This window comes from Mytilus galloprovincialis, chromosome 9 (genome assembly GCF_965363235.1).
Source record: "Mytilus galloprovincialis chromosome 9, xbMytGall1.hap1.1, whole genome shotgun sequence".
Lineage (NCBI taxonomy): Eukaryota > Metazoa > Mollusca > Bivalvia > Mytilida > Mytilidae > Mytilus > Mytilus galloprovincialis.
This window is the reverse complement of record NC_134846.1, coordinates 46,314,042-46,325,474: the sequence shown is the minus strand read 5'-3', so window position 1 is coordinate 46,325,474 and position 11,433 is coordinate 46,314,042. Positions and strand designations below refer to the sequence as shown.

Genomic DNA, 11,433 nt, shown 5'->3' with positions numbered 1-11,433 from the left:
TGTTAACATGACATGAAGGAAGTTTATTTAAAATCCATTTGGTGTAGACTTTTCTCACATTGTTTTCTTTTATAAGAGAAACAAAGAATAAGTATTTGATGACATGATTGGGTGTAAGTTCACTTACGGTGATCCAGAAAATCACTTTTCAATTTTCACAATGAATTAGGGTGATCATGTGGTTGGTTTTCTGACGTATCTTCCTGTTTATTGTATTATTTAATATAAATAGTGTAATTTAACAGATTGTTACAACCTGAAATTTTTGAAGGGTCATTCGCTGTAAGATTCATAATCACCGATGTACCTCAAATTCTATTAGATGATTTAAAACATATTAAACGTGTATCCAATTTACAAAAAGTCTACTATAAACAATTGACAGTGCATGGATTCGATTACGTGGGTTTTTTGCCTATAAGTCATCTGGTTAACTATTGAGATGAAATCCGGAGACGCCCGACGGTTATATAACGCAATATAATTATAAACTTTAATATAAATGGGTTGCGACATGTTGCAATGGACTTTTCTAGGTCCGTTTGATTTCATGTTGTAGTTTAAAATAAAAAAATATGATACTCATCATGTTTACCTGTTTTTACAAATCAAAGATACATACAGACAACTTTGCTTAATTCTTAGATGTTAATGCTATATTGTAACTTCAAATCTCTATCTCAAAATACAAAACAAGTAATATCTCTTCAGAATTTTCTGAGAAGGCATCATCTCGACCATGTGTCTCTTTGACGTTTTCTTTAGAACTAATGTTAAAGAATGTGACAGTTGTTATTTGTTCTTTTCATGTATTTGAGCATTTGATTTTGCCAATTGATTAAGGACTTTCCGTTTTGAATTTTATTTTTGTTATTTTACCTTGTAACTGTTTTTTTGATGATGACCTAGTTAATATGTTAATTCACAAAAAACATCTTCATTGTTACACGCTCATGCAAAAATCGAAATTATTCGAAACTTGAATTACCAAGAACGAACGTGTGTTTCCCCACATTTTACTTATTTAAATATTTTTTACAACAAATAAATATTCTTTATTCTTCAGATTGCTTGTTACAACTTTACTTCATATTCCAAGCTTCAATAAAGTATCCCTGTAATATACTTTCTGAGTATCCAGGAAAATACACAGAATAGAATAAAATATTAACATTATTTTTTTCCCACGAATTATATCAATCTTTTTAACTTTACCAAAAAAAACATTGTGAGATACTGTTTTGTTCTCATTTATAAACCTTCGTAGATCTTTTATAAAAATAGCATACACATCTAAAAATTTCAGTTTTTGCTCAGATACATAGTACGAATTGTAAATACAAATACCTATAAGTGTCAAGAAATAATTAAAACCGTTATACACTTGATCTGATATTTTGTATCCAAGTACTATATGTTTTGCTAATATCTTGTTTTGAAAATTCATTTTAGTAAAAGATAGTGTACTTTCTCCCAAAAAGCTTTCAAAAAAGGAACATGTAATAAAGAAATGCAAATAATCTTCTTGTTTTGTTTTACAAAACTTGCATTTGTCGTTCTCAGATACATTCCACTTTAATAGTAGCTGCTTTGTAGGAATAATATACTGAAGCAGTTTCCATCTGAAAATGTTTAACTTATTTTCCATTAAAATTTTAAACATAAAATCGTATACAAATGACATATGTGGTACGTATTCTAATTTTAAATATCTTGTCCAAATGTTGATACCGATTGACTTTGCATATTTTTTTTATCTACTAAAGTTTTATAGAGTATTTTATTGTTGATATCGTTTGTTTCAATTCGTTTATTTAGCCATCTTAATTTAACCTTATATGTATAGATTATACTCTTAACGGAGTTTTCTTTTTTTAAACTTGCATCCATTCTTTTGGGATGCAGGATTTTAACATCTTAAACTCTGCAATCCAGTTTGTTTTATTAATTAACTTTTTTTAGATAAAACTTTCGGGTACATTTCCTTCACGATCCAATATGTCATTAATATACACCAATCCACTTTTAACCCAGTTCGGGAAAAACAAGCATTTGTTGCGATATTTGATATAATTTATTTCCCCAAACAATCTGTTTTCTAATGTTAGGAAAGTGATAGGAAAATGTTGATGAACCTCCTCCTGTTTCAACCCAACTTGATATTACTTGTAAATAAATATCGGGTATTTTTCCAAGTCCATCTATTGATTTAATTTTATCTAAATTCATGTTAAAGACAAGAAAGTTATTACCAAAATTGTTGAAATATTTGGTAGGAATAATTTTCCAATTCGGCAGATTGGTTGTTTTGAGACTCATGAGGCTTTCAGTGCTGTAAAATAACTGTCAAAAACAATAATTCTTAACCCCCCTTTTTGGTATTCACCAATAAAAGTGGGACGAAAGATACCAAAGGGACAGTCAAACTCATAAATCTAAAACAAACTGACAATGCCATGGCTAAAAAGGAAAAAGACAAACAAACAACAGCACACACGACACAACATAGAAAACTAAAGAATAAACAACACGAACCCCACCAAAAAACTAGGGGTGATCTCAGGTGCTCCGGAAGGGTAAGCAGATCCTGCTCCAAATGCGGCACCCGTCGTGTTGCTTATGTGATAACAAATCCGGTAAATAGTCTAATTCGGTAGGTCACATTCATGAAAGGGGAGGGGATTGTAGTTACGACGTAAGGAACATATCCGATATCATTTGCGAAACGGTTATTCCATTACGGTCAACCAACTTGTGATGGCGAGTGTGTTTCTTTTTACTTTGTCATTTTTTCCTTCCCAAATATTTTTGAAACAGCAGTTTTCAATTTCTTTCAAGTACTGGAACTGGAACTTTGCACGAAGTAACCAAAAATGTAAATTTTGGTAATTTTAAATATTTTATGATCAATATTTTCCCAACCATTGTTAATTTTCTTTTTTCCCATGTTTTTTATTAAAAATTTCATGTTCTCTATTTTAGGTTCCCAATTTAACTCTTCACATTGAAGTCTATCGTGACCTAAATAAATCCCTAAAGCTTTGACGGGGTTTTCTGTCCAGCGTATGCCCTCAATCTTATTTACGCTGTTTTTAAGCGCCCCCATCCAAATTCCTTCTGTTTTACTACGGTTTAACTTCAACATTGAGAAAGAACCAAATGTTTCAATTATATTCATAGCTTTAGATATGATCTGATTTTGAACAACAAAACAGTGTTGTATCATCAGCTAATTGTGATATTTTGATGCTATGTGTTTTATTATCTATAGTTATGCAAAACCTTTAATGTCTGAGGTTTGCCTCAATCGCTCGGCCATAATTTCGACCGATAAAACAAAAAGTAAAGCCGATAAAGGACACCCTTGACTGATTTCTCTAGAGTTTTAAAAATTTTCGGATACCCATCTATTATTTATTACACACGTCTGTATTCCCTTATATAATGTTTCCACACATGATATGAATGATTCATTAAAACCAAAATGTTTTAGAACACTTAATATAAATTCCCATCCCAAAGAATCAAAAGCTTTTGTAAAATCAACAAATATTATAGCTCTATATATTCCGTTTGATACTGCATAGTACATTAAATCTTGGATTTGCCGTAAATTAAATCCAACAAAACAATTTGTTACATACCCAGTTTGATCTTCATTAATTAATTTAGGAAGAAGTTTTTTTAGTCTTTGTGAGAAAGTATTTTCAAATCTACATTTAATAATGATATTGGACGATAATTGTCTAAAGATAATGGATAAATTTTTTTTTTGAATAATAAAGTAAGAACACCTGTTCGTTGTGTATATGAAAGAAGTTTTTCCTCATGACCCTTATTTAGAACTTTTACTAACATTGTTTTTAATTTTCCCCAGAACGTCTTATAAAATTCTAATGTTAAACCATCTAGACTAGGTGATTTGTTTAGCTTCATCGTGTTAATAGCTTTAGTACATTCATCTATAGTAACCTCCCCATCACAAATTTTAAAGTCATCTACATTTATCTGCCTTTCCATAACAGTATCGCCTACATATTTATGCAGCAGATCTTTATCTGGAGCCGTGGTTGTATATAATATTTTATAATAGTTTTTAATCATTTCTAATCATTTTTTGACTTGTCGCTGTTTTTTCTAATCCAAGAAAATAAGAATTATTCTTTTACCATAGTTCTATCCATTTCTCCCTTGATCTAATTTGAGCCCCTTTGCTTTATTTTCATAAATTGTGACTAATTGTAACTCTAATTGTTTTATATTATTTGTTTCATCTTCGATTAATTGTTCATCTCTAATTGTCGTTAAGTGTTCTAATTCGCTTTCTAATTTTCTTGTTGTCTCCCTTGATAATTTAAGTATAGAATAGATTTGTCTCTAATTTCAATTTTTAGATATTCTCATAATAGACGAATAATTGATTATACGATTTTCGAACTGATTTATTACTCTGTTGATTGTTCAATATTCTTTAGAATAGAATTATTTAGTTTCCAGTATCCATTCCCTCTTTCTGAAGCCCCTGTCTTAAAGTTTAAAACTATCCCTTGATGGTCAGTCACTTTAATCAGTGCCGGTATAATTTTACAATATTCAACGAGAGACTGACATTCTTTTGCAATTAAAATTAAATATATCCTAATAGCTTGTGTCTTATCCTTTCTTCTCCATGTAAACTGGTGTGTGCTTTTATGTAAAAAAACTCCAAATATCTATGAAATTATGATTTTTCATAAGAACTTTTAAATAATTTAAAGGCTCAGAAAATTTCGTATTTTTATTTAAGCTTTCCCTATCTTAAGTCTTTAACGCTTCATTGAAATCGCCGGCAACCAGAGTAATGTTTATAGAATTTTCTTTTATAAAATTGTTTGCTTTTTTAACGAAAGAGTTTCTATCTGTTCTATATAATGCCCACATAATACTTATATGGATGAGTTTTAACATCATCTGCAGTGTCCTCTATATGGTCTTCTATTGAATCTACTCTTATTACAATTGTTTGTTGAATACATACTGTATATTTATCTCTAAATTATATACCATAAGAAGGTATTTACTTTTAATAATATTTATTATTAAGTAGTAGTATTAGCAATTGTGAATATGTTATTATATGTAATACATATTGGTATGTATGTCAATACATATAATTTCTCATGTGAGAATATAACTTAACTAAACTCAATTAACTCTCATCTCATCAGATGTAAACTTGTTATCTCATTTCTTGAATTGGTTTGCAACTAGTTGTTCGTGTTTGAATTTATTGAAAAATTTACAGCATAAGACGTTTTTTTCAATTGCTCACTTCTTTCACTTGTTTAAAAAAACCAGCGTGTTAATATTTTTTGGATCAAGTGTAAAATGGTAAATTGCAGTTCAATAGCAGGTAAGCAATTTGAATTGATTTAGATAAAAAGGTTTACGTGATTGGGTATCATTGTAAATGTTAGAGTTTAAATGCTACAGTACGTCTAATTCTGTATTTTTATTTTGTAAATTTTAACGTTTTCGAATATGATATACTGTTGTTAAAGTGACATATAGGTCCAAACGGCCGGGTGTAATATCCAATTGCTATGTATATAATTGTATAGATGTATGATATGATACACATGTCACTATGATAAATAATTACACACTAACTTTTAGTAGTTACAGTTGTTACAATCTTATCGATCAATTGAATAGGTAGAAATTAAGAAAGTTGATTATTCTTGCATTTGTTATCTGACAAGATAAACCAATGTGAAGCTAGGAAAGAAAAATGAAGAACAGTATTTTCAGTGTTGCCTAAGATCTTGTAATAGTTTACGATATGTTGTTCTTTATTCTTTTTTTGTTGATAGAGCATTGTAGAGAGAGATCTCCAATTCACAGCATTTGTTTTCAGTTCTTTCTATCTGGAAAGGTAGGCAAACGTGAAGCAATGAATGAACAAGGAAGTCATTGTTTTTTTAAAACTACAAGGAAGAATTAAAACAAAATATTTATAAAAAAAATCAATAACTTATTGTATTGCATGAAGCAGCTGCTATCGGATCTATTCAGGCCTCAAGTTACAGAAGTTTGAGAATAAAACATTGAACATTAGTTATGAACTATTACCTGGTATTAGGCAATGATGAAAATGCTGTTCTTCCTTTTACTTTCCTTGATTAACGTTGGACTACCTAGTCGGATATCATTCTCGGGAAACGCTATCATTAGTTGTTGCACCAAGCTTAATAGGAAGGTTAAAGAGATAGATAGAACAGTTGATATCAATGTATTGAAGGCGAAAATTGTAGCACTGGAAGAACGTATTGCTAATATCGAAAATGAGGAAACAGGTACGTAAAATATGAACATAAATGCATAACATTAATTTAAAAAAGCTCGGATCACATGATGTTTTTCTTATACTTTTCCAAAACATAATAAGATTAGTCTTCTTGAATAATCGTCAAGGTGCATAGAAAGAGCACTAAATTATAACAGTTTCTTCCAATAGATGTTATTGAAAATGACCCAACAAAGTATGACAGTGATGTTAATGTATGAAAAGTACCCACTTCGAAAATAAGTACTAATAAGTACTAAATATGCGTGTATTTTCGATTCTTTTAAAAAAATATGAAAAAAAGTTTGTTAATCGAAAAATATCATTCTTGAAAGTGCTACATATGATACACTGATTTTACGAAACTTACGAATTGAGCCTGCTTTCAAGATAAAATTAAAGAAACAAGTCAGCATATTTCGTGTATCTGTTTTTTTTTTAAATTATGGCTGTATATCATGTACATATGTAGTATTAGTTGAAGTTGTCTGAAATATTTTGAAATGAACAAACATACAGAATTTAATTTCTAAACTAAAACATTATTTAAATAAATATTGAATGGTCTTGCAAGTGCGAGTTATAATTTGGTTGATTGACTTTATGCTACGCGTAGCTCAGCCGGCTCCTTTGAAAATCCGAATGAATGGATAAGCGCAACGTGCAGATATTTCATTCGTAAAATTAATTTAGTCACGGCAGTTTGTTCGTCTTTCATGAAATAAAACAGTTACCTATTTTCAGTTATTGTGGAAATGCCTTAAATGATCAATTTATATAAGAAGATGTGGTATGAGTGCCTATGAGACAATTCTCCATCCAAATAACAATTTATAAAAGTAAATCATTATAGGTCAAGGTACGGCCTTCAACACGGAGCCTTGGCTCACACCGAACAACAAGCTATAAAGGGCCCCAAAATTACTAGTGTAAAACAATTCAAACGAGAAAACCAACGGTCTAATCTATATAAAAAAACGAGAAACACGTACAAATTACATAAACAAATGACAACTACTGTACATCAGATTCCTGGTATGGTATGATTAAAACATTAAAAAGAAGAGCGCTATTCTTTTTATCTTAATAAAGGCAGCAGTAGTATACCGCTTTTCGAAATTCATAAATCGATTGAGAAAAAAACATAACTGGGCTACAGACTAGAACTAGGATTTTTCAATGCGTATCATTTGCTATTTGTTCTTTTAAAGCTGTAGAAGGTGTCAGTTTGTGTCCTTTTTAACTTTATACACGATAATTATGTCGATAAGCTATATGAGCCATGACGTTATCCCTGTAATAGCAAACAAGATTAAAGATATAGAATCCTGTCACCAATTATGTCTGTTTGAAGAGTATTTAAAAAAAGTCAGATATGTTTTGGTATAGTAACGTAATTAACATTTAATTCTTATGACTTCTTGATGAAAGAGACCACACTATTAAGATAATAGTTTTTTTTAATTTGCGCCTTTCATGAACTAATGGCTAAAAATATTCGCATTACATGCATTAAACATATAAAATCATATTTCCCTATTTCTCTATGGTAAGGTTGTTCCTTATGTTTACAGAAAATAAATAGGACAAAATTAAAATATATTAAATGTGAAACTGAAAAATAATGTGATTGATATTTTGAGCGTTAGGAGAGCAAATGCAAAAAATGATAAAATGCAATCTTTCTAACGAACGGGTTAACATGTTTTGTATTTGATGTTAGATATATTATAAATATAATTTGTAGCTGTACCTGTCTATTAAACAATGTGATGATTTATTAGATTTATGTTTAAATGAACGAACAATAACTTCTGGTTCTTTTAAATTTCAATGTCATTTTTGGTCTCTTTTGGGGAGTTGTCTCATTGACGATCATACTCCATCTTCTTTAACTCTTCAAATATGCCTATGCGACCCTCGAAAACCGTTATTGTTACTATTCATAGAGAATAATAAGTGAAAAACATCACTCAAAATAAACGAACCATACACTCTCAATTGAGTACTGAACTCACTGTAAGCTTATAATATATATCTAAACATTTTTTTCAAGGATCATGTGGTAAGAAGAATCTAGCATTACAAAAAAAATGTGGACAAAGTTCATATATGGATGGATATACATGTGGTTTGGCTGTTGATGGGAATTTCAATTCTGTTATACACACAACATATTTCTGGAAGAACAATGCTTATCACGGAGAAATCAACCCGTATTGGTGGGTTGATTTGGAAAGCAGTTGTATGATAAAACTTATCAAAATATACAACAGGAAAGATTGTTGTGGTAAGTTTTCTATAAGAAGCAACTATTTGGTGCGTTTAACCTTATATGATAAATCTCGTTATGATTGATTCCATTTAATGTGTCCAGACTACTAGTATACTCTATCATTTCAAATAACGTTCCTATTAATAACTTCATAGTCATGAGTTGCAAACATACATGTATCACATGCCCCAACACATGGTGTTTCCAAAATGATCCTACATTTCATTCTTTATGCAAGTTAACTTACATTTACTAGTTAAGAAAAATCCGAGAGACACAAATATCAGTGTTTTTATTCGGTGGCCGCCATTATGAATCGGTTGATTTTTCCAGTGTGTCAATATCTCTACTTTATTTGGACATTTTACTTATTCCTAAGAATGTCAATATCGAATCATTAAAATTGAGAAGAGAAACGGAGAATGAGTGAAAGAGACAACAACCTGACACAAGTGCAGTAAATAAAGTGCAGATAAAGTTTACTTATCTAGTGTTTCCAGGCTAACGGATATTTTTGATAGTAAATCAAAGTTTTACGCGAACCAAGCTTAAACAAGATAACGGTTATTTTCTTCTATTGCATTTAAAAAAAAATCTTTTATCGTCAGCATTATTTCGATGAAAAATATTCAAAAACGAAAATTGCTCGAAATTCCTCTTGTTATCAGCTGAACAGGATGATGTCATAGGTACGCTTCCGGCGTCAAACAAAAACACCAGTCGTATACGGTTCATGTACACTTAAAAAATTTGACAAAAAGAGGACTAAAAGGTGAACAAGTGATTTATTTGTTTCTACACGTATTGAATTCAAAATATTCGATTCCCTTAGTTACACATTACAGGCAGGTAAGAACCATTAATACAAAATAAATAGCATTATTATCCCATACCTTTGGCAATATCTGGCACATAGTTCGTATATGTTCTGTACATGCTTCAGAATACACTTCACTTAATAAAGTAATATTAGTATAGAACGGAGCGGAAGCAGATCTCTGCGCCGGAGATTGTTTCTTTGGAACTTTTATGATGTGATATAAGAAAAGTGATAGGAGTGTTGTATTTTTCGCACAAAATGTTTATAACTAGTCACAGATGTCGATGATTTGCTTCATACGATTTCCTCGATTGAGGGTTGCTGCTTATACGGAAGCTATTAAACCAAGAGATCCAAATGGTGAAGTTGAAATCATCCATCGTAATTTTTTGGACGACACCACGAGTTGGTTGACCGTTATGGAATTACCGTTTCACAGATGATATCGGATATGTTTCTTATGTCGTGACTAAAATCCATTTCCTTTTTCACCACGAATATGACCTACCGAATTAGACTATTTACTGGGTTTGTTATAACATGAGCAACACGACGGGTGCCCAATGTGGGGCAGGATCTGCTTACCATTCCGGAGCACCTGAGATCACTCCCAACTTTTGGTTGGGTTCGTGTTGTTTGATCTTTAGTTTTCTATGTTTTGTCTTTTGTACTATTATTTGTCTGTCTGTTTGTTTTTTTTTTATTTTTCAGCCATGGTGTTGTCAGTTTATTTTTTGTTATCTTTCGCCCCTCCTTCATATCTAAAATGAACAAACTTAACTTCGGGAAACTAAATTTCTAGCATTTTTTAAAAATAACAAACAACTGCATGCATGCACTTTATTATCAGTGACAATAACAGTAATACGCATACATGTATAAAGGTAGTAAAATTACCTTAAGAAAAACATGAAACCGTTGCAGTTTTGAATCTTCTTATTAATTTTGATAAATGATTTGTGTGAATATATTTTCATAGGTAAAAGATTCCGCAACGTTGAAGTTACCATCGGAAAGTCATTATCAAGCATGAAGGCTTGTGGGTTTTATCATGGCGCAGCTACAAAAGGAGAAATAATATCTATATCTTGCAGGGAACCAATGGTAGCACGTTACGTCAAGGTGACGATGAAGAACCAGAATACAGAAGACTCAATACTTAACTTCGCTGAAATTCAAGTGTTCTCTTAGAAAATAAAAAAAGTATTTTCGTTTCTGTGTGTGTTACATTTTAATGATGTGTTTCTGTTGTGTCGTAGTTCTCCTCTTGTATTTTATGTGTTTCCCTCAGTTTTAGTTTGTAACCCGGATTTGTTTTTTTTTCAATCGATTTATGAATTTCGAACAGCGGTATACTACTGTTTCCTTTATTTAGACATCTAAATTAGATTTTGGTTCTTTGTGTATTTAGTTCCATTGACAATTATTCAATATTTTTTTATACTCATGACTTCTTTTTGTGGTTCCTGAAAGCATTTTCCATCGAATGATAACTCAAGTACCCCTGGTTTGTTGGAAATATATCGTATACAGATGGAATGTATAAAGAAAATGGAAAGTCGATTTTATATAATTAGGACCAATAGGTCAGATGTCAAATAAGAATAGAGCATATTTACAAGAAATGGTGTCCAGATGTTAACTTGAGTTTCTCTTACTTGATTCGATTGAAACTTATTCAGATGACAGTTATCAGGCAGGAAAAATGACGTATTGAATATTGGGTCCAGGGGTTAGAGGTCATTGTTATTGATACTAAAAATTGAAACATCTATAACAATTTGAATTTGTATGTTAATCTGAGTTTCCCCTGAATGACTGGAGTTGCACTTGTGTAGATAGACGATATAAAGAAGGGAATTAAACTTAAAAAAATTGGTGTCAACGAGTAAAAGGTCAACGTCACTGTTAGTAAGATTTTTTCTACAAATGATGGTTTCCAATTGGTAACGTGTGCTTCCTTAGATTCATTAGATAAAACTTGTAAAGGTGATGAATTTTGCATAAATGGAT

General features: G+C 30.9%; 1 long non-coding RNA gene across 1 annotated transcript; it reads left to right on the top strand.

The window, feature by feature from the left end:
- The first annotated feature begins 6,084 nt into the window (after window positions 1–6,084).
- Window positions 6,085–10,636, top strand: LOC143045121 (uncharacterized). Its single transcript, XR_012968875.1, has 3 exons — window positions 6,085–6,335; window positions 8,382–8,615; window positions 10,400–10,636. It is a non-coding gene; the product is annotated as an uncharacterized LOC143045121 (long non-coding RNA).
- The last annotated feature ends 797 nt before the right edge of the window (window positions 10,637–11,433 follow it).